The following is a 23,274-nucleotide window of genomic DNA, read 5'->3' on the forward strand; positions in this document are numbered from 1 at the left end:
CCCCCCCCAATCCAAACGATCTGTCGGCTGGAAGCTTGGTGCTATTGAGTTGGGTAAGGTGAAAATCAGCGGAGGCAGTCGTCTTCTCATGATCAAATAGTCTTGAGTTTTAAACCCCCTTCCTTTTGGGAACGCAGGTGTTCATGCTCCCTTCTGCCTCCCCATCCAGTTCTCAGCTTTGGGAATGGAACCTGCGTGGGGGAGGGGATTGAAAAGCAGGGGCCTACCGGATAAACGGATAGGAGTGGAATGAGGATCTTGGGGTGTCTCCTCCCACTCTCAATTTTTATATTCTCCAGCTACTTGTTGAATGTCCTTTGGTACCAAACTGCAAGGTGGTTTGCAATGCGAATATCTCACACTGCTGTAGGGGCTCCTGATTAGAGATAGACCAATTTCTATCATAGACTCCTCTCTACTAGATAGCTCTGGGGATCCTACTGTCGAAAGTCGAGTTTCGTAGCACCCTTGCGTGTGATGAGCAGTTTCTTTAGCACTGCTCTGGGGAATCTCCGGCCTCATTAGACAAAAATGGAGCCCCGTCCCTTGGTATGGTACCTTATATGAGAATGGTATGAGACACAGCTATTGTCATCCTTAATTTTCATCAGGAGACCCAGAAGAAAGAGGGGTTTACACGGTGAGTCAGGGTAGCCTGATACAGATTCTTGCTGTGGCTTCTGGCCCTTCTATTTCGGAAATGTTCAAACATATGTAAAAGAATAACTTCATGAATTCCTTTGTACTCATCACCCATCTCGTGACCAACTGACGACCAGTCTGGTTTCAACTTACCTCCTCCCACTGAAAGCCTCCCCATTATTTTGAAGCAGATCCCAAATTTATCATTTCATCTGTAGGTATGTCCATACATATCTGTATGTATATATTATATATAATATATGATAAACAATAAATATATATAAATATTATATATTTATATAATATACATATATATTATATTTATATATATATATGTATTTTTTTTCTGGTAGCTTTATCCTTTTTAACAGCTTTCTTTTTAACCTTTTTTTTTTTAAACGTAATTTCTACATCCAAGGTGGGGCTCAGCTTATGACCGGGAGATGAAGAGTCACATACTCTACTGACTGAGCCAGCCAGATGCCCCTTAACAGCTTTGTTGAGATGTAATTCACCTACCATACAATTCACACATTTAAAATGTACAATTCAGTGGCTTGTAAAGTATGGCAGGGTTGTGTACCCATCACCACAGTCTATTTTAGTACATTTCATTACCCCCAAAAGAAACCCCCCTCCCTTTTGCTGTCACCCCAAATGCTTCAGCCTCCAACCTCAACCTCAGACAACCACTAATCTACTTTTGTTTCAACAGAGTTGCTTACTCTGGACATTTCATATAAATGAGATCATACAATACATGTAGTCCTTTATGACTGGCTTTCACAGAGCATAATATTCAAGTTTCATCCCTGTATAGCATATTACCAGTATTTTATTTCTTTTTATCGCCGAATATTCCATTGTATTGATATACTACATTTTATTTATCCAGTTGATGGACCTTTGAGGTTATTTCCACTTTGGGGCTATTATGAATAATGCTGTGATGAATATTCATGTACAATTTTGGGGGGGGAACATATGTTTTTCTTTCTCTTGGCAGATACTTAGGAGTGGAATTGCTCGATCGTGTCCCAACTCTGTTTCACTATTTGAGAGACTGTCTCAGAACTTTTTTAGATTGTTTGAATCATCATCCAAGTAAAATTCGTATGTTGTAATTTGTTGCTGTATCCATTAAGAATCTTTTGGGGTACTTGGTGGCTCAGTTGGTTAAGAATCAGACTCTTGATTTTGGCTCAGGTCATGATCTCACAGTTCGTGGGACTGAGCCCCATGTCAGGTGGCACGCTGACAGTACAGAGCCTGTTTGGGATTCTCTCCCACTCTCTCTCTGCCCCTCCCTGCTCAATAAATAAACTTAAAAAAATTTTTTTTTAATCTTTGTTTATTTTTGAGAGAGAGACAGCGTGTGAACAGGGGAGGAGCAGAGAGAGAGGGAGACACAGAATCTGAAGCAGGCTCCAGGCTCTGAGCTGTCAGCACAGAGCCTGATGCGGGCTCAAACTCACGAACTGAGATCATGACCTGAGCCGAAGTCGGACACTCAACCGACTGAGCCACCCAGGTGCCCCTAAATAAACTTTTTTTTTTTAAAGAATCTTTTGAGAGAGGGAGGCAAACCAGAAGAGACTCTTTTTTTTTTTAATTTTAATAAAATAGTTTTATTTAACCCAAGATTGCCAAAACATCATTTGAACATGTGACCAATATAAAAATTGAGACATTTTATATTCTACTAAGTCTTCAAAATCCAGTGTGTATTTAAAACTAATAAGCACATCTCAATTTGAACACTAAATTTTTACCAGAAAATATTTGATCTGTATTTAAATTTCCTAAAATCCACATGTGAAAAAGTAGATTGACATATCCAGGTTGTTCTAAACATACTTAAAAAGTTCTCTAGTAACTGAATCAAGTAGAAGTTTTTAAATTATATTTAAATTAGTTAAAAAGTCACTTTCTTAGTCACACCAGCTACATTTCAAGTGCTTGTGAGCTACATGTGACTAGTGACTGTTAAGTCTATACTGTTAAGTAATATACCTTCTTGTATATTACTATCTACTTTTTATTTCTATTTAGCTTTTTACCACTTAAAACAAATCTGAACCTTTTAAACTTTATCTATTTTGTTGGTTATGTATATATTCCAGTGGTTGATCTGATTTTGTGCCAAAGAGACTCTTAAATACAGAGAAAAAACTGAGGGTGTTTGGGAGTGTGGGGGAGAGGGGAAAATGGTTACGGGCATTGAGGAGGACACTTGTTGGAATGAGCATTGGGTGTTGTATGTAAGCCAATTTGACAATAAATTATATTCATAAAAAAAGAATCTTTTAATCTATAGATCTCCTGCCCTCTTTTCCCCCCTCTGCAATATATTTAGTGATGAAACTGGGTTATTTGTCCTGTAGTTTCTAACCATCTGGAATTTGCTGCTTCCCTCCCTGTGGTGTCATTTAATATGTTCTCTGTTCCCTGGCTTTCTTATGAATTGGTAGTTAGGGCAAGAGGTTGATTCCTTTTAGGGTCAGTATTCTGTCAAGAATACTTCATGAATGGTTTCATATGCTTCTGTCAGAAGGCAAAAACTCTCTAGATGTTCCCTCTTTTTGTCATGTGAGCAGCCATGAATAGTCATTGTCTAGATACACATATTCATTAGAGATTATGAAATGGTGGTATTCCAGCTTTATCATTCCTTTTTTTTTTTTTTTTTAGCTGGAATACTTCTAGAAAGAGAAACTTCCCTTTATCAAACATTTGTTGCCCTGGTATACAGTTTGTATGAGGAAAGCAGAATAAACTTTGATTCTTTCCTCTCATTTGCCAGCTTAAAAAATGAATTTATTGCCTAATACTCTGCAAAAATGGTCATTGAGTTTGTTCTTTTTAGCATCTCTCCGGACTCATAGATTTACATATATTTGATGTGTTTCCATCCATTGCAGCTATTCTTTTTTAATTTTTAAATGTTTTTTTAATGTTTATTTATTTTTGACAGAGAGAGAGAGAGCAAGCATGAGTGGGGGAGGGACAGAGAAAGAGGGAGACACAGAATCCGAAGCAGGCTCCAGGGTCTGAGCTGTCAGCACAGAGCCCGACGTGGGGCTCAAACTCACAGACTGTGAGATCATGACCTGAGCCAAAGTTGGACGCTCAACCGACTGAGCCACCCAGGCGCCCCTATTCTTTTTTAATTTTTAAATTTTTTTTAAATTTATTTTTGAGAGAGAGAGAGAGAGACAGAGCATGAGCAGGGAGAGACAGAGAGAAAGAAGGAGACACAGAATCCAAAGCAGGCTCCAGGCTCTGAGCTGTCAGTACAGAACCCAACGTGGGGCTCAAATCCGTGAACCATGAGATCATGACCTGAGCTGAAGTCGGCAACTTAACCGACTGAGCCACCCAGGCGCCCTTGCAACTATTCTTATTGATGCTCAAATCATCTCATTTTTGGCACATGGAAGCATCTTCAGTTTGACTCCTGCGTCCTTTTGACAAGACCACAGAAGTATATAATAATTTCTTTGATTTCTGGTATGACCTTCTGGTCTAGGATTACTTTGTACATTTCATACCCAGCTCTGAAATCTGCTGTTTTTCTAAGGATACTTAGTTCCTTTTGATGGGAAGTGGTATTTAGAGATCACAATTTTGTGCTAGGGGTGTTCATTGCTACCGCATTGCTCATTGTTTCTAGGTCTTTTCAATAGATAGAGCTAGGAAGTAGCCTTCTAAGGTTAAATACATCATAAATTCATACTTATTTTTTCAATTCAAATTCAGGATTATAGGGTTTTTACTTAGCTTCTCAGAGCTTACATTTACATATTTTCCTGTCATGTGGTCTGATGCTCTTGATGTTTCTCAGCTAGAAGTTGGTGCCCACAAGCCCTCACACTCATTGTTTCCCAAATTGAACTCATCATTGTCTCTATCAATTTTCACATCCCCAAACCTACAAATCCACCTGTGTTCCCACCTAGGGAGCAGGGCAGGTGGACCTAGAGCCTAGGCAGGCAAATTGAGGCAAAACATGTTTTAGGACTCTGGGTGGTAGGGTTTGTAGACCTCTAATATGGAAATGTCCACATGTCCCATCACTGGTATAGGTGTCCAGGGCAGCAAGACTAATCCCAGACCCAGTGACTGGTAGAGTGTTGTTGCAGTCTCTGTCTTGAGCAGCTTCTTGGCCTGGTAAGAAGAATATAGCATTTAGAGACAAAGAAATCTGTGTGTGTTTGTTTATTACATCAAACCCTTAGGTAGTTCCATGACCTTTAGCAAGTCACTTTCTCTCCTTCGTCTTAGCTTTCTTATCTGTCAAATGGAGACGGGGAATTAATCCCACAGATTTCTTGGAGAAACTAATTTTTTAATATTATTTTATTATTTTTTAAAGTAATCTCTACACCCAACACAAGGCTCGAACTCACAACCTTGAGATCAAGAGTCATAGCCCTACTGACTGAGCCAGCCTGGTGTCCCAGAATGTCATTTAAATGCAGTCATGCTGTATGTAGCCTTTTGAGTCTGGTTTCTTTCATTTTGCATAATATGTATGAAATTCATGGATGTTGTTCATTGTATCAATATTCCCTGTTCTTTTTTTACTGCTAATATTGCATTCCATGAATGTACCGTTTATCTTTTATTCAGTAATTGAAAGCCATGTGGGTTTTTCCAGTTTGGGCGATCGTGAATAAAGTAGCTATAAACATTGGCATACAGGTTTTTGTGAACAAAACTTCTTGGGAAAATACCTAGGAGTGGTACTGCTGGGTTATATGGAAAGCATATGTTTAACTTTTTTAAGAAACTGTGACTCTTTATGGCTATACCATTTTGTATTCCATTTTTTCCAATTTTCTTATTGTGGTAAAATACATGTAAAACTTAAACCATCTTAACCAGTTTAAAGTGGTATTAAATACATTAATAGTTTTTACAACCATCACTACCATCTGCCTCCATATTTCCTTCATCCTGTAAAACTGAAACTGTGTACATTACACAATAAATCCCTATTATTCCACCCTCCACAGTCCCTAGCAATTACCATTCTACTAGTGTTTGTCTCCATGATTTTGATTATTCTAAGTACGTTATATAAGTAGAATCATGCAGTCTTTGTCTTTTTGTGACGGGCTTATTTCACTTAGTATAATCCTCAAGGTTCATCCATATGAACCTCAAGGTTGTAGCATATGTCAGAATTTCCTAACTTTTTAAGGCTGTATAATATCCCATTACATTGATATACTGCATTTTGCTTATCCATTTATCCCTCAATGGACACTTGGATGGCTTACATATTGTAGCTATTGTGAATAATGCTGCTGTGAACATGGGTGTACAAAAATATCTTTGAGACCCTGCTTTCAGTTATTTTGAGTATATAACCAGAAGTATAAATGCTAAATCATATAGTAACTGTGTTTTTAATTTTCTGAGGAATTGCTGTACTGTTTTCTGCACAGCAGCTGTACCATTTTTCAGCCACCAACAGAGCATAGGGGTTCCAATTTCTCCACATCCCCACCAATACTAGTTCTTTTCTTTTTTTTTCCTTTTTTTCTTTTCTTTTTTGTATACTAGACATATTAACGAGCGTGAGATAGTGTCTCATCATAGTCCTTTGCCCATTTTTGAATCAGATTGTAGAATTCTCTATATATTCTGGATATGAATCCCACATCAGATATATGATTTCACAAATATTTTCTTTTATTCTATGGGTTTCATTTTGACTCTGTTGGCATTATCTTTTGATAAATGAATTGGAACATTTTTTCATGATATCTGACTTATTTATATGTTTTTTTGTTGCCTGTGCCTTTGGTGTCATATCCAAGAAATCATTGCCAAATCCAATGTCATGAAGATTTTTCTCTATGTTTTTTTCTAATAGTTTTACAGCTTGAGGTCTTATATTTAGGTCTTTGATCCTTTTTGAATTAATTTTCATATGTGGTGTTAGATAAGGGTCCAACTTCATTATTTTGCACGCAGATATCCAGTTTTCCCAGCACCATTTGTTGGAAAGACTATTCTTTTCCTATCGTATGGTCTTGGTGCCATTGTCAAAAATCATTTGACCGTGTATGCAAAGAGCTCTCCATTCTATTTTATTGGTTTATATGTCTGTCTTTATGCCAGTACCACAGTGTTTTGATTACTGTAGCTTTGTATACTAAGTTTTGAAATCAGAAAGTATGAGTCCTTCATCTTTTTTCTTCTTTTTTAAAAAATTAAATTAAATTATTTTTATTTTTATTTATGAGAGAGAGAGACAAAGCATGAGCAGGGGAGGGGCAGAGAGAGAGGGAGACACAGGATCCAAAGCAGACTCCAGGCTCTGAGCTGTCAGCACAGAGCTTGATGTAGGACTCGAACTCACAAACCGCAAGATCATGCAGATGCCTCTTTGTTCTTCCTTTTTAAGATTGTTTGGCTGTTCAAGATCCCTTGAGATTCCATAGGAATTTTAGGATGGAAATTAAAATTTCTATTTTTAAAAAGTCACTGGGATTTTGATAGGGACTGCATTAAATCTGTAGATTACTTTGGATAGTATTAACATCCTAAAAACATTGTCTTCCAGTTCATGAATATGAGATGTTTCTCTTTATTTATGTCTTCTTTAATTTCATTCAGCAATATTTTATAGTTTTCATTGTATAAGTGTTTCACTTCCTATTGTGTTAATTTCTAAATATTTTATTCTTTTTGATGCTATAGTAAATAGAATTGTTTTTATAATTTCCTTTTCAGATTATTAGCTGTCTGTATACAGAAATGCAACTGATTTTTGAGTGTTGACTTTGTATCCTGCTACTTTGCTGAGTTCATTTATTAAACTTTTTTTAATAAAATCATTAGATTTTGAACATAAAATATCATACCATCTATGAACAGAGATAACGTTACTACTTCCCTTACAATTTGGATGGCTTTTTAAATTATTTATTTATTTATTTTTGGGTGATCACATTTATTGAAAGGGTTGGAAAAAAATTGAATGCACTTTAGTGTAAGAATTTTTGAGTTATCTGCAAATCAACTCATTTCAGGAGTGGAAGGATCCTTGGTCATTTCTTAATATCAAAATTTACACAGGTTTCTCTTTTGAATGTCTTCTACATTTAAAGAGACAATCGTACAAAGTCTTCCATATTCCATACGTGATAAATTCTTTGTTTCAGCCAATTCTTTTAAAAAAAACTTTATGTTTATTATTTATTTTTGAGAGACAGAGTGAGAGTGGGGAGGGGCAGAGAGAGAGGGAGACACAATCTGAAGCAGGCTCCAGGCTCTGAGCTGTCAGCCCAAACCCCAATGCGGGGCTTGAACCCACAAACTGTGAGATCACCACCTGAACCGAAGTCAGCCGCTTAACCTATTGAGCCACCCAGGCACCCCTGTTTCAGCCAATTCTTAATGGAGGGCAACTAGTACAACATCTCCTGCGACAAAGAGCATCAGAATATTCCATTTTGTGTATATACATACACACACACATATCTTTGTATGTTTCCTCATCAATTTCTCTGGTAATCACAGTTTCTTCCACATCTCTCAACATTGTATTTACATCCTGATCATAAACATGTAGTCTTCCTTGAAACTCTCTTTTGTTTCTCATTTTCATATAAATTCACTCATCAAGGCCAAGCCTGGTGAGATCCAGGGCTCTTCTACAAGTGCTGGTAGTTTGTTGATGGTCCACATCGTCTGCCATGTTTCAAACCCTGAACCCTTTCCCCTGGATGCCTTTTACTTCTTCTTGCCTAAGTGCTCTGGCCAGAACTTCCAGTACTGTGGTGAGTAGAATGGTAAAAAGAATGAGTAGAATAGAATGGTGAAAGTGAGCATCCTTGCCATGTTCCTGATCTTAGTAGGAAAGCGTTCAGTCTTTCACCAGTAATGTTTACTGCAGGTTTTTCATATATGACTTTTATTATGTTGAGGTAGTTTCCTTCTGTTACTAGTTTGTTGAATATTTTATGAAATAATGTTGAATTTTGTTAAATTCTTTTTATGCATCTATTGAGATGATCATGATTTTTAGCTTTCATTCTGTTAGTGTTGAATCATCATTGTGTTCCAGGAATAAATCTCTCCTTGTCATGGTGTATTATCCTTTCAATATGCTGCTGAATTCAGTTTGCTCATATTTTATTGAAGGCTTTTGTGTCTATATTAATCAGGGATATTGGTCTGTAGTTTTCTTTTCTTGTAACATTTTTGTTTGGGTTTGGTATCATGATAATGTTGACCTCATAAAATGAGTTAGAAATTATTTCCTTCTCTTCAGTTTTTGGGAAAACTTTGAGAAGGATAAATACTAGTTTTTCTTTAAATGTTTGTTTTATTGGGGTGCCTGGGTGACTCAGTCAGTTAAACATTGCACTCTTGATTTTGGCTCAGGTCATGATCTCAGAGTCATGAAATCGAGTGTTGGGCTCCACACTGGGTGTAGGACCTGCTTAAGATTCTCTCTCTCTCTCTCTCTCTCTCTCTCTCTATCCTGCTCATGCTCTCACTCTCTCTCTCTAAAAAAATAAATTAAATTAAAAAATTAAAAAATAAATGTTTGATATATTTCATCAGTGAAACCATCCGGTCCAGGGCTTGTTGTAAGATTTTTTTTTGAAAGACTTTTTTTTGTTTTGTTTTTTTTAGAGAGACAGGGGGAGAGTATGTGTGAACGGGGGAGAGGAGCAGAAAGAGAGAGAGAGAGAGAGAGAGAGAGAGAGAGAAAGAGAAAGAGAAAAGCTCCACACTCAACATGAATCCCTGTTTGGGGCTTGATCCCACAACTCTGGGATCATGACCTGAGCTGAAATCAAGAGTCGGATGCTCAACATGGTCAACCAACTGAGCCACCCAGGCGCTCCTTGAAAGATTTTTTATTAGTGATTCAGTCTTCTTACTAGTTACATCTAGTCAGATTTTCTATTTCTTTGTGAATACGTTTTGGTGGTTTTGTGTTTCTAGGAATTTGTCCATTTCACCTAGGTTATATAGTTTGTTGGTATGTAATTGTTCATGATACTCTCATAATCCTTTTTATTTCCATAAATAGGATTTCCATAGAATAAGTTGTGTCCCCACTTTAATTTCTGATTTTATTAATTTGAATCTTCTCGCTTGTTTTCCTTAATCCATCTAGCTAAAGGTTTGTCAATTTTGTTGATCTTTTCAAAGAACCAACCTTCAGTTTCATTGATTTTCTCTACTTTTCTATTCTCTATTTCATTTATCTCTGGTCTGATCTTTAGTATTTCCTTCTTTCTGCAAGCTTTGGGTTTAATTTGTTCTTCTTTTGTAGTTCTTTAAGTTGTAAAGTTAGGTTGTTGATTTGAGATCTTTCTTGTTTGTTAATGTGGGCATTTACAACTATAAATATCCTCCTTCATACTGCTTTCATTGTATGCCATAACTTTTGGTATGTTGTGCTTTCATTTTTATTCACCTCTAAGTATTTTATAGTTTTCCTTGTGATTTCTTCTTTGATCCACTCATTGTTTAAGAGTATGTTTTTTAATTTCCACAATTTTGTGTATTTTCCAGTTTTACTTTTGTTATTGATTTCTAACTTCATCCCTTTGTAGTCAGAAAAGACACTTTATATAACTGTCTCTTAAAATCTGTTGAAACTTAATTTTTGGCCTAACATATGATCTACACTGGAAAATGTTCCACGTGCTCTTGAGAAGAATATATGTGCTGTTGTAGGTTGTATTCTGTTTGTGTCTGTTAGATCTAGTTGGTTTATTGTGTTAAGATCTCTGTTTCCAGATGGTAATCCTGTCCATTATTGAGAGTGGGGTATGGAAGTCTCCAGTTGTTACTGTAGAACTATTTCTTCTTTTAGTTCTATCTATATTTATGGTCTGTAATTAGGTGTGCAAATACTTATAATTGTTACATATTCTTGCTGTATTGAACCTTTTATTAATATATAATGTCTTCCTTTGTCTCTTGTAAAATTTTTCCATTTAAAGTCTGTTTTTTCTGATATTAGTATAGCCACCCCTGCTCTCTTTTGGCTGCTATATTTTATGGCATATCTTTTTCCATTCTTTCAATCTATTTGTGTCTTTGGATCTAAAATGTGTTTCTTGTAGACATAATATAATTGGATGTGTTTTTATGCATTCTGAAAATATGCCTTTTGATTAGATAATTTAACCCATTTACATTTAAAGTAATTACTGATAAGGGGAGATTTAATGCTATCATTTTGCTATTTGTTTTCTATGTACCTTAGAGCTCCCCTTGCCCTCATGTTTATTTCCTTCTTCCTGCCTTCTTTGGTGTTTAATTATTATTATTTTTTTTTGTAGTGAAATGTTAAAATTCCTTTCTCATTTCATTTTCTGTATGTTTTATAGCTATTTTCTTTATGGATACCATGGTATTTACATATAACATCCTGAAGTTATAACATTCTAATTTGAATTCCTACCAGCTTAACTTCAATAACATACAAAAACTGCCTGTTTATAGCTCCATCACCACTCTTTTTGGTTGATGATGTCACAGAATACATCTTTATATATTGTGTGCCCCAAAACACAAACTAATAATTCATTTCAATGCACTAGTATCTTAATTTATATAGAAAACCAAATGTGGAGTTACAAACATAAATTGCAATAATACGAGATTTTAGACTAATATTTTAAAAAATATTTATTTATTTTGAGGGAGATAGAGTAGGGGAGGTACAGAGAGAGAGGAGAGAGAAAATCCCAAGCAGGCCCTGTTCCGTCAGCACAGAGCCTGATGTGGGGCTTGATCCCACAAACCTTCAGATCATGTCCTAAGCCAAAATCAAGAGTCGGATGCTTAACCAACTGAGCAACCCAGGCACCCGTAGATTAATTTACATTTTTAAAAATGAACCAGCTCTTAGTTTTGTTGATTGTTCTACTGGTTTTTTGTTTCTATATCGTTTATTTCTCCGCTCATCTTTATTATTTCCCTTTTTCTGCTGGTTTTAGGCTTTATTTGCTGTTCCTTTTCTAGCTCCTTTAGGTGTAAGGTTAGGCTGTTTATTTGGGACCTTTCTTGCTTCTTGAGATAGGCCTGAATTGCAATATACTTTCCTCTTAGGACTGCCTTTGCTGCATCCCAAAGAGTTTGGACTGTTATGTCATTGGCTTCCATGTATTTTTTTATTTCTTCTTTATCTCCTGGTTAACCCATTCATTCTTTAGTGGGGTGTTTTTTAACCCCCATGTATTTGACATGGCTTTGTCATGACATGACTTTCCAACTTTTTTCTCGTTTGACTTCAAGTTTCATAGTGTTATAATTTGAAAATGTGCATGGTATGATCTTTATCTTTTTGTACCTGTTGAGGGCTGATTTGTGACCAAGTATGTGATCTGTTCTGGAGAATATGTGCACACAGTAGGGCACCTGGGTGGCTCAGTCGGCTGAGCGTCCGACTTCAGTTCAGGTCATGATCTCAGGACTCATGGGTTCAAGCCCCGCATCAAGCTCTGTGCTGACAGCTCAGAGTCTGGAGCCTGCTTCACATCCTTTGTCTCCCTCTCTCTGCCCCTCCCCAGCTCGCAGCTTGCACTCTGTCTCTCGCTCTCCCAAAAAGAAAATAAACATTAGAAGAAAAAAGAATGTATTTGTGCTGTTTTAGGGTGAAATGTTCTGAATATATCTGTTAAGTCCATCTGGTCCAGTATGTCATTCAAAGCCATTGCTTCCTTGTTGGTTTTCTGCTTAGAATATCTGTCCATTGCAATTTTTAAAAATCTTTTGGTTTCTTGGGGCTCCTGGGTGGCTCAGTAAGTTAAGGGTCTGCTCTTGATTTCAGGTCAGGTCTGATCTCACATGGTTCATGAGTTTGAGCCCCATGTTGGGCTCTGCACTGACAGCACGAAGTCTGCTTGGGATTCTCTCTTCTACCTCTTTCTCTGTCCCTCTCCTGCTTGTACTCTGTCGGTCTCTCTCAAAACAATAAATAAACATTAAAAAATTTTTTAAATGTATTGGCTTCTTGAAATCATCTCTTTCATGTAGAAAATAAAAAGTAGAGTTACAAACTATTGTTATAATAATAATAGCTTTTATAATCACCTATAATTTACATTTTTTGAGATCTTTATTTTTTCATATGGCTCAAGTTAACATATAGTTAGTATCTTTCATTTCACCCTGCAAATCTCCCATGAAATTTCTTGTAGGCAGTTCTAGTGGTAATGAATTCCTTCAGTTTTTGTTTATCTGAGAATGTCTTAATTTCTCCTTTTTTTTCTTTTTCAATATAAGCATTTAGTGATATAAATTTCCTTTCAAACACTGTTTTAATTACAACACAGAAATTTAACATGTTATATTTTTATTTTTGTTTAGTGCATAATGTTTGCCAGTTTCCCTTAATAATTCCTCTTTGACACATAGGTTATTTTTAAGAGTGTTGTTTAACTTTCAAACATGTGGGGGTCTTGAGGTATCTTTGCTTTTTTGTTGTGTGTGTGTGTGTGTGTGTGTTTTAATGTTTTTTTTTTTTAATTTTTGAGAGAGAAAGTGTGCAAGTGGGGGAGGGGCAGTGAGAGAGGGGGACAGAGGATCTGAAGCAGGGCTCTGTGCTGATAGCAGAGAGCCTGACACTGGGCTGGAACTCATGAACTTCGAGATCATGACCTGAGCCAAAGTTAGACGCTAAACTGACTGAGCCATCCAAGCGCCCTGTTTTTTGTTTTTTTTATTTTTTAAATGTTTATTTATTTTTGAGAGAGAGAGAACATGAGAAGGGAAGGGGCAGAGAGACAGAGAGAGAGAGAGAGAGAGAGAGAGAGAGACAGAGAGAGAATCCCAAGCAGGCTGCACGCTGTCAGTACAGAGCTGGAGGTGGAACTTGATCTCATGAACTGTGAGATCATGACCTGAGCAGACATTAAGAGTCAGACACTCAACCGACTGACACCCCCTCAAGGTGTCTTTGTTTTTTATTCCTCGTTTAATTCTGTTATGGCCAGAGAACATACTGTGTGTGATTTTATTTTTTTTTTTAATTGTTATGGCTTGTTTTGTGGGCCAGGATATGATGTCTCTTGGCAGATTGCTGCATTCATTTGAAAATGTGTTTTCTGCTGTTGGAGTATTCTAGAGATGCAACTTAGATTATGCTGGGTGGTAATGTTATTTAGGTCTTCTCTCTTCTTGTTGATTTTCTGTCTGCTTGTTCTGTGAATTAGACAGGAGTGATGAAGTTTCAAAGTGTAATAGTGGGTTCTCTATTTCTCCTATCATCTCTATTATTTTTTGCTTCATGTATTTGGAGCAATATTTTACGTATATATACATTCAGGATTGTTTTGTCTCCTTGGTGAATTGACTCTGGTGAATTTTCTTTTTTAATTTCTGAAATCTGCTTTGTATAGTATGAAGACAGCCACTCTAGATTTCTTTTGACATTGCATAAATAAATTTACATTTATTTATGTCTCAGTAAACAGCTTTATTGAGATATAATTTACATGTCATAAAATTCACCCATTTAAAGTGTACAGCTCTGTGATTTTTAGCATATTCAGAGCATTGTGCATTTGTTATAATAACAATGTTATTTCAGAACATTTTCATCATTCCCTCCAAAACCTTTTTTTTTAACTTTTAATCTATTTATATTATTATATTTAAAGTGTGTGTGTGTGTGTGTGTGTGTGTGTGTGTGTGTGTGTGTTGTGGACAGCATATAGTTGGATCTACCCCTCCCACCCCAGCTAATAATCATTATTTTTTAATTGATCTATTTAGGTCATTTACATTTAATACGTCATGTATATTAATATATTATTGCTATGGCCAAATCTAGGGCTACCATTTTATTATTTGTTTTCTATTTGTCCTCTCTGTTTTTTCCCTCTGTTTTGTCTTTCTTGCTTCTTTTGACTTATTTAAATATTTTTTAGTATTCCATTTGAATTTATATTTGGCTTTTTAGTTATAGATCTTTGAATTAAGTTTTTTAGTGGTTGTTCTAAGGATTGATTATATTATGCACCTCCAATTTCACACAGACTACCTGAGCTAATATCACTTCACATAAATGTGGAAGCCTTATAACCTCATGGGACCCTTTCCCTTTATTTTATAGCTATCATATGTATGATGCTTATATACATTGAAAGCCTCCCCTACCAATGATATATTTTTTTGCTTTCAACTGCAAACATTTTATTTTTATTATTTAATGTTTATTTTTGAGAGAGAGCTCACATGCACACATGAATGGGAGAGGGGCAGAGAGAGAGAGAGACACAGAATCTGAAGCAGGCTCCAGGCTCTGAGCTGTCAACACAGAGCCCGACACAGGGCTTGAACTCACTAACTGTGAGATCATGACCTGAGTCGAAGTTGGGTGCTCAACCAACTGAGCTACCCAGGTGCCTCTCAATTGCAAACATTTTCTAAAAGTCTTTAAAAGGAGTAAAAGAGTCCATTTTTTTTACCCCACTGTTTACTGTCTCTCTTGTTCCTCTCTGAAGGAGACATTCTGGAGTTCCTAATTCTCCCCTGATACCATTTCACTAAAATCCAGAGAACATTCTTTAGCCTTTCTGTTATAGCAGGTCTGCTAGTGGGGGATTCTCTTAGTTTTCCTTTATCTGAGTTTTTATTTTCTTCTTTAATTTGAGAGAGAGAGAGCATGAGTGGTGGAGAGGGGCAGAGGGGGAGAGGGAGAATCTTAAGCAGGTTCCATCCTCAGCATGGAGCTTGATGGAGGCAGGGCTTGATCCCATGACCCTGGGATCATGACCTGAACCAAAACCGAGTCAGATGCTCAACCAACTAAGCCACCCAGGTCCCCCCAACTGAGAATGTTTTTACCTCACTTCATTCCTGAAGTATTTTTTTTTTGATGGATATAGAATTATGTGATGATACTTTTTTTTTGTTCCCTGTTAGCACTTTAAAGATATTCCACTGACTTCTGGCTGCCATCTTTTATGATGAGAAATCCACAATTCTGATTGTTATAGCCTTCTATGTAATCTATTGTTTTTCTCTGTTAACCTTATAGATTCCTCTTTTTTCCTTTTAGCAGCACAGTTATGATGTGACTGATATGATATGGCTTTTTGGGGGGGGGGATTTGATGAACTTCTTGAATCTAAATTTATATATTTAATCAAATTTGGGGAGTTTTCAAGATTTTTTAAATTTCCTTTTTACATTTATTTATCTTTGAGAGACAGAGCACAAGTGGGGGAGGGGAAGAGAGAGAACGAGACACAGAATCCAAAGCAGGCTCCAGGCTCTGAGCTGTCAGCACAGAGCCCAACGCGGGGCTTAAACCCACAAACCATGAGATCATGACCTGAGTCAAAGTCGGACGCTTAACCGACTGAGCCACCCAGGCACTCCTCAGACTTTTTTTCCCACCAATCTCTTTCTCCCTCATTCTTGGACTTTTGATATTGTCTCATAGGTCCCTGAGGCTCTGCTCATTTTATTTGCAATTTGTTTTCCCTCTGTTCTTCAGATTGGATCATTTCTAATGTCCTATCTTCATATTCCATCTAATGAATTTTTAATTTGCAATATTTTACCTCTTGGCTCTAAAATTGCCATTTGGTTATTTTTTTAGTTTCTATTTCTCTACTCAGAACTTCCTGTTGTTCCATTAATTTCGAGAGTTTTCACCTTTACCTAATGGAGAATGGGTATAATAGTTTCTTTAATGTCTTCATTTAGTTTTTTTTTCCTAATAAATAAAATGGTGGAATAGGAGATCCCCAGCTCACTTCCCTCAACACGCACACAGACAACAATCCAGCAGCCATCCACAGAAAAAAAAGTGCCTTTGTGGGAGCTTTGGGATCCTAGTAGGAGGTTGTGAAACCCCAGGAAAGCCCAGGACTAAGGAAAACTGATTTCAGGAAGCAGGCTCTAACCCTGGTGGAAAGCCAACCAAATGTGGTGCTGGGTACAGAATAATAACCCCATCTCTTTATGGACTTGGCTCCAACCCCACTTGGCTGCAGTCCTGCAACCGGTTCCATCCACCAAGGCACCAGGAGGAGCCATGGTCATCTACGCCACCAGTATCAGGCCTGCCAGCCTTGGACACAATTGCAGATCCTGAAGCATCCCTGTGACCCAGCTCAAGCCCTACTCTAACTGCCAGTCTAGAGTCAGACATGCCTGCACAGGGGCCCTATGGGAGACATGCTCCTGGTAACAATCCTGCTAACCTTGTTCTGACTTTGGATCCTGAAGCAACTCTGTAACCTTGTTTCAGCCTTGATCTCAGTCCTACCTACCCAGGGATCCAGCACTGCTGGTCTGTTCTCCTCATAGTAGGCTTACCAACCTCAGTCCTGGCTGTGGACCCTGAAGCCAGTCCCAGCTACATACTTTGAAATGGCCCCGAGACTCAGTGACAACTCCTCTCTGACATGGTTGGAAGCCAGTTCTGACCACCCAGGAAACTGGTGACAGACCTGCCCCTCTGAGCCTCTAATGGCAGGCCTGTCGGCCTAGTTCTTGACTGCAGAACCTGAAGCAACCCTGTGACCCTGTTCCAGCCCTGCTCTACCACAGTTCCAGAGACAATCTTCCCACCCAGGGACTTTCCTAGGGACATGGTGCAAGTGCAGTCAGGGATCTGTGGGAGCCATACCCATCTGTGCCTGATAACAGACCTGCTGTCTGTGGACTTGACTGTAGCAATTTTACAAGTCCACTATTACCTCGATGCCAAAGCCAGACAAGGAGACTATGAGAAGAGATCGTTACAGGCCAATATTTCTGACGAACATAGATGCAAAAATCCTCAACTGAATACTAGCAAACTGAATTGCTAAAAGGATCATACAGCATGATCAAGTGGTATTTATCCCAGGGATGCGAACATGGTTCAACATATGCAAGTCAATAAATGTGATACATCACATTAACAGAATGTAGGATAAAAAGCATATGATTATCTAGATGGGTTAGGAGCATTAAGGAATCGACTCCTGAAATCATTGTTGTACTATATGCTAACTAACTTGGATATAATTTAAAAAAATAAATAAAAATTTAGAAAGTATTATATAATTATCTCAATAGATGCAGAAGAAGTATTTTATAAAATTCACCATCATTTTATGATAAAATCTCTCAACAAATTAGTATAGAAGGCATGTACCTCAATATAATAAAGGCCATATATGAATGCCCACAGCTAACATCATACTAAAGGGTGAAAGCTCAAAGCTTTTCCTCTAAAATCAGGAACAAGACAAGAATGCTGTCTGTCTCCGTGATTATTCAACATAGTACTGGAAGTCCTAGCCATAACAATTAGACAAGAAAAAGAAATCAAAGGTATCCAATTTGGGCAGAAAGAAGTGAAATTGTCTCTATCTGCAGATAACATGATTTTATATACAGAAAACCCTAAAGATTCCTAAAAAAAAAAAAAACAAACCAACTGTTAGAACTAATAAAAAAATTCAGTAAAGGTGCAGAATACAAAATCAGCATACAAAAATCAGTTGCACTTCTATACACTAACAACCAACTATCTGAAAAACAAATTAAGAAGACAAACCCGTGTGGGACGCCTGGTTGGTTCAGTTGGTTGAGTGTCCAACTCTTGATTTCAGCTCAGGTCATGATCCCAAGGCTGTGGTATTGAGCCCATCAGGCTCTGTGCTGAGCATGGAGCCTGCTTACGATTCTCTCTCTTTCTCTATCTCTCTCTCTCCCTCTGTCCCTCTCCCCGGCTTGTGCTCTCTCCCTCTAAAATAAAAAAAAATAATTTGAAAAATTAAAAAAAAGACAATCCCATTTACAATAGCATCAAAAAGAATAAAATACTTAGGAATAAATTTAAACAAGGAGGTGAAAGATCTGTACACTGAAATCTATTAAACATTGATGAAAGAAATTGAAGAAGACACAAATAATTTAAAAGATACCATGTTCATGGATTGGAAGAATTAATAACAAATAATATGTGTCAACATACCCATATAACCCTAAGTGATCTACAGATTAAATGGGGTCCCTATAAAAATTCCAATGATAATTTTTCACAGAAATAGAAAAAATTCTAAAATTCATATGGAGCCACAAAAGACCCAAGTAACTACAGCAATACTGAACAAGAAGAAAAAAACCAGAGGCATCTCACTTCCTGATTTCAAATTGTATTACAAAGCTATAGTAATCAGAGCTGTATGGTATTGGCATAAAAACAGACACACAGATCAATGGAACAGAACAGAGAGCCCAGAAATAAACTCACATATGTTCAGTCAACTAAGGTATCAAGAATACACCATGAGGGAAAGGATAGTCTCTTTAATAAATTGTGTTGGGAAAACTGGATATTCACATGCAAAAAAAGGAAATTGGACCTTTGTCTCACACCATACACAAAAATCAACTCAAAATTGGTCAAAGACTTAAATGTAAGACCTGAAACTATAAGACTCCTAGAAAAAAAAAGCATATGGGAAAGCTCCTTGACATTGGTCTTGACAATGGTTTTTCAGGGGATGACACCAAAAGCACAAGCAACAAAAGAAAAATTAAAACAAGTAGGACAGCACCAAATTAAAAAGTTTCTGCAGGGGCGCCTGGGTGGCTCAGTCGGTTAAGCGTCTGACTTCGGCTCGGGTCACTATCTCGCAGTCCGTGAGTTCGAGCCCCGCGTTGGGCTCTGGGCTGATGGCTCAGAGCCTGGAGCCTGCTTTGGATTCTGTGTCTCCCTCTCTCTCTCTGCCCCTCCCCCGTTCATGCTCTCTCTCTGTCTCAAAAATAAATAAAACATTAAAAAAAAATAAAAAAAGTTTCTGCAAATAAATGAAATCAACAAAATGAAAAGGCATCCTATAGAATGAGAAAATATTTGCAAACCATATATCCATAAGGTGTTGATAGCCAAAATATACAAGGAACTCATAGTATTCGGTGGCAAAAAAAATAAACAAAATGGAAAAACACCGAAATAGACAATTTTCCAAAGTAAACATACAAATGGCTGATGGGTATATGAAAAAGTGCTGAACATCACTAACCATCAGGAAAATTCAAACCAAAACCATAGTGGGAGATCACCTCATGACCTTAAGATGGCTATCATGAAGAAATCAAAAGATAAGTATTGGCAAGGATGTGCAGAAAAGGGAACACTTATATACTGTTGGTAGGAATGTAAATGGTACAACCATTATGGAAAACAGGATAGTGATTCCTCAAAAACTTAAAAATAGACACACCGTATGATCAAGAAATCTCGCTTCTGGGTCCATATCCAAAGGAACTGAAATTAATATCTTGAGGAGATATCTGCACTCCCATATTCATTGTAGTATAATTCACAATAGCCAAGATATGAAAACAACCTAAGTGTCCATCAACAGACAAAGGGATAAAGAAAATGTCACACACACACACTGGAGTATTATATAGCCTTAGAAAAGAAGGGAGTCCTGGTGTTTGTGACAACATGGATGAACCTCGAAGTCATTATACTAAGTGAAATAAACCAGGCACAGAAAGACAAATACTGCTGATCTTACTTATACGTGGGATCTAAAAAAAGTCAAAGTCATAGAAACAGCGAGTAGAAGAATAGTTACCGGGGGATGAGGAGTAAAGGAAACATGATGTTTGTTGGTCAGCGGGTACAAACTTTCCGGTATAAGCTGAATGAATTCTAGAGACCTAATGTATGGCATGGTGATATAGCTAATATACCTATAGTTAATAAGGTATGGGGCGCCTGGGTGGCTCAGTCGGTTGAGCGCCGACTTCGGCTCAGGTCACGATCTCACGGTCCGTGAGTTCGAGCCCCGCATCGGGCCCCTGTGCTGACAGCTCAGAGCCCGGAGCCTGTTTCAGATTCTGTGTCTCCCTCTCTCTGACCCTCCCCCATTCATGCTCTGTCTCTCTCTGTCTCAAAAATAAATAAACGTTAAGGAAAAAAAAAAAATAAGGTATACTTGAAATTTGCTGAGAGAAGATCTTAGGTGTTCTTAACACACAAACATACACACACACACACACAGAGTAACTGTGAGGTGAGGGATAAGTTAATTAACTTCATGGGCTGATCATATCACAATGTATACATATATCAAAACATTACATGTTATTCCTTAAACATATACAATTTTTACTTATCAATAATACCTCAAAGCTGGAAAAATATAAGTACTTAAATTTTTTTTTTTTTTAAGATTTATTCATTTCTCAGAGAGACAGAGCGTAAGCAGGGGAGGGGCAGAGAGAGAGAGGGAGACACAGAATCTGAAACAGGCTCCAGGCTGAGCTGTCAGCACAGAGCCTGATGCGGGGCTTGAACTCACGGACCACGAGATCATGACCTGAGCTGAAGTTGGACACTCAACCGACTGAGCCACCCAGGTGCCCCAAAATGGGCTCCAGGCTCTGAGCTGTCAGCACAGAGTTCTAAGCAAGGCTTGGACCCATGAACACGAGATCATGACCTGAGCCAAAGTCAGATGCTTAACTGACTGAGCCACCCAGGCACCCCTGTACTTTTAAAAATAATAAGTCTTTGTCTAAAAATTCCACATCTGGGTCATCTCAGGGTTGGCATCTGTGGATTGTCTTTTCCCTTGGGAAATGGTCAGATTTTTCACATGTGTGTAAGTGATGAGTAAGTTTGGACTGTATCCTGGGAATTTTAAGTTTGCAAACTTAACTTTTAAGTTTGCAATTTTATATTGCAAACTCAGGATCCTGTTAATATCCCTTGGAGAATGTTGGATTTTGTTGGCTTGTTCGTTTTAGCAGGCCATCAACCTGGGTAGGTTCAGATGGCAGGTTCTGTCCCATCTTCTGTGGGTGTTGGTTACAACGTTAGTTCAATCTCTAAAGCCTTTGCTGTGCTATTTGGATTAGCATGTGCCGCCCTGGGGTTGGTCTGTGACTTGGGCATTGGTTTATATCATTGTTCAGTTTTCAGAACCTTGTTGTTCTTCTTCACATTTGTTTCCTGCTTGTGTAGTTCAGAGGCGAGCCTCTGAGGTGAAAAGGGAAAATTAGTAATGTCCCTACCCCCTTACTCTCTAATACATAGAGGAGTTTCTTTTCCTGGTCCTTTGGAAATAGGAGGCTTCTCCTAGATTATCTGCTGTTGGTGCTTGTTGCACAGTTACGTGGTTTGGCTTATTCTTGGATCAGGAGACAAAGGAGGGAAAAGAAATATGAAATTCACCCCTCCCCTCATTATAAGTCATTATTCAAGTTCTAACTTAAATCCCTGGTCTGCTTTTTTTTTTCAGTTTACTTTTCAAAGTTCACAGGCTCTTGTTTCTTATATGCTATTTAAGATTTTTATCTGGGGGCGCCTGGGTGGCTCAGTCGGTTAAGCGGCCGACTTCGGTTCAGGTCATGATCTCACGGTCCGTGAGTTCGAGCCCCGCGTCAGGCTCTGTGCTGACAGCTCAGAGCCTGGAGCCTGTTTCAGATTCTGTGTCTCCCTCTCTCTGACCCTCCCCTGTTCATGCTCTGTCTCTCCCTGTCTCAAAAAAAAAAAAAAAAAAGAAAAAAAAAAAAAAAATTTTATTAAAAAAAAAAAAAAAGATTTTTATCTGTCATCAGTGGGAGAGGCTGCGTATCATTACTTTACTTCATCTTGGCCAGCAACAAAGAACTAGTGTCAGTCTCTTCATTATTTTCGGTACTTTATTCTTCTATATAAATTGTAAAATCTTTTTAGCTTTCATGAAAAGTTATGTTGAGATTTTGGTTGGAATTGCCTTCAATCTATAAATCATTTTGGGGAGAAATTCCATCCTTACAGTATTGAGTATTTATATTCATAAACATGAGATGTTTCTGCATATTTAAGGTCTTGGTTTAACGTTTAGGTTTATTTCTTGATGCCATATAGTTTTTGTTGCTGTTGTGAGTGCCATCTTTCTATTTTAAAATCTACTTTCTGGGGCACCTGCGTGGCTCAGTCATTTGAGCAGCCGACTCTTGATTTTGGCTCAGCTCATGATCTCATGCTTTGTGGGTTTGAGCCTTGCGTTGGGCTCCACACTAACCTGCTTGAGACTCTCTCTCCCTCTGCCCCCTCCCCACTCATGCTTTCTCTCTCTCTAAAATAAAACAAAACAAATAAAATATATTTTCTGTTTATTATTGCTTTATAGAAATCCAGGGTTTTTAGTTATTTTTCCAATGTTTATTTTTAAGATAAACTTTTTTTTTTTTTTTAAGTAAGCTCTATGCCCAACATAGGGGCTCAGACTCACAACCCAGAGATCAAGATTGCATGCTTTACTGGCTGAGCCAGCCAGGTACCCCTAAGATAAACTTTCATTAACGTATCCCAAGTCAGGGGCACCTGGGTGGCCCAGTCGGTAGGTGTCCGACTTTAGCTCAGGTCCTGATCTCACAGTTTGTGAATTTGAGCCCCGCATCAGGCTCTGTGCTGACAGAGCCTGAAGCCTGCTTTGGATTCTGTGTCTCCCTCTCTCTCTGCTTCTCCCCCACTTGTGCTCTCTCTCTCTCTCAAAAATAAATAAACATTTACAAAAATTTTTTTAAAAGTATCTCAAGTATGTCCAAATCGTAATTATAGTTATCACATAGTTATAACTTATCACAATGTAAGCACACTATCCTGGCTTTTGACACCATGAATTT

General features: G+C 37.8%; 1 protein-coding gene and 1 pseudogene across 8 annotated transcripts in view; one reads left to right on the plus strand and one right to left on the minus strand.

Annotated features, from left to right (window-relative positions):
- The window catches only part of LOC125915109 (orphan sodium- and chloride-dependent neurotransmitter transporter NTT5-like), a 60,605-nt gene that overhangs the window by 26,835 nt on the left and 10,496 nt on the right, over positions 1-23,274 (plus strand). Inside the window, exon 1 of one of the 8 annotated variants that reach the window (XM_049620763.1) lies at positions 1-53. The exons of 6 other annotated variants lie outside the window; for them this stretch is intronic. The gene's annotated coding sequence lies outside the window, so the exon portion shown is untranslated. The remainder of the gene's footprint in view (positions 54-23,274) is intronic. One more of the 8 variants, XM_049620766.1, reaches the window with a different exon arrangement.
- On the minus strand, positions 8,042-8,482 carry LOC125915112 (U6 snRNA-associated Sm-like protein LSm3; annotated as a pseudogene).

The sequence above is a fragment of the Panthera uncia genome (assembly GCF_023721935.1).
Source record: "Panthera uncia isolate 11264 chromosome E2 unlocalized genomic scaffold, Puncia_PCG_1.0 HiC_scaffold_19, whole genome shotgun sequence".
NCBI lineage: Eukaryota > Metazoa > Chordata > Mammalia > Carnivora > Felidae > Panthera > Panthera uncia.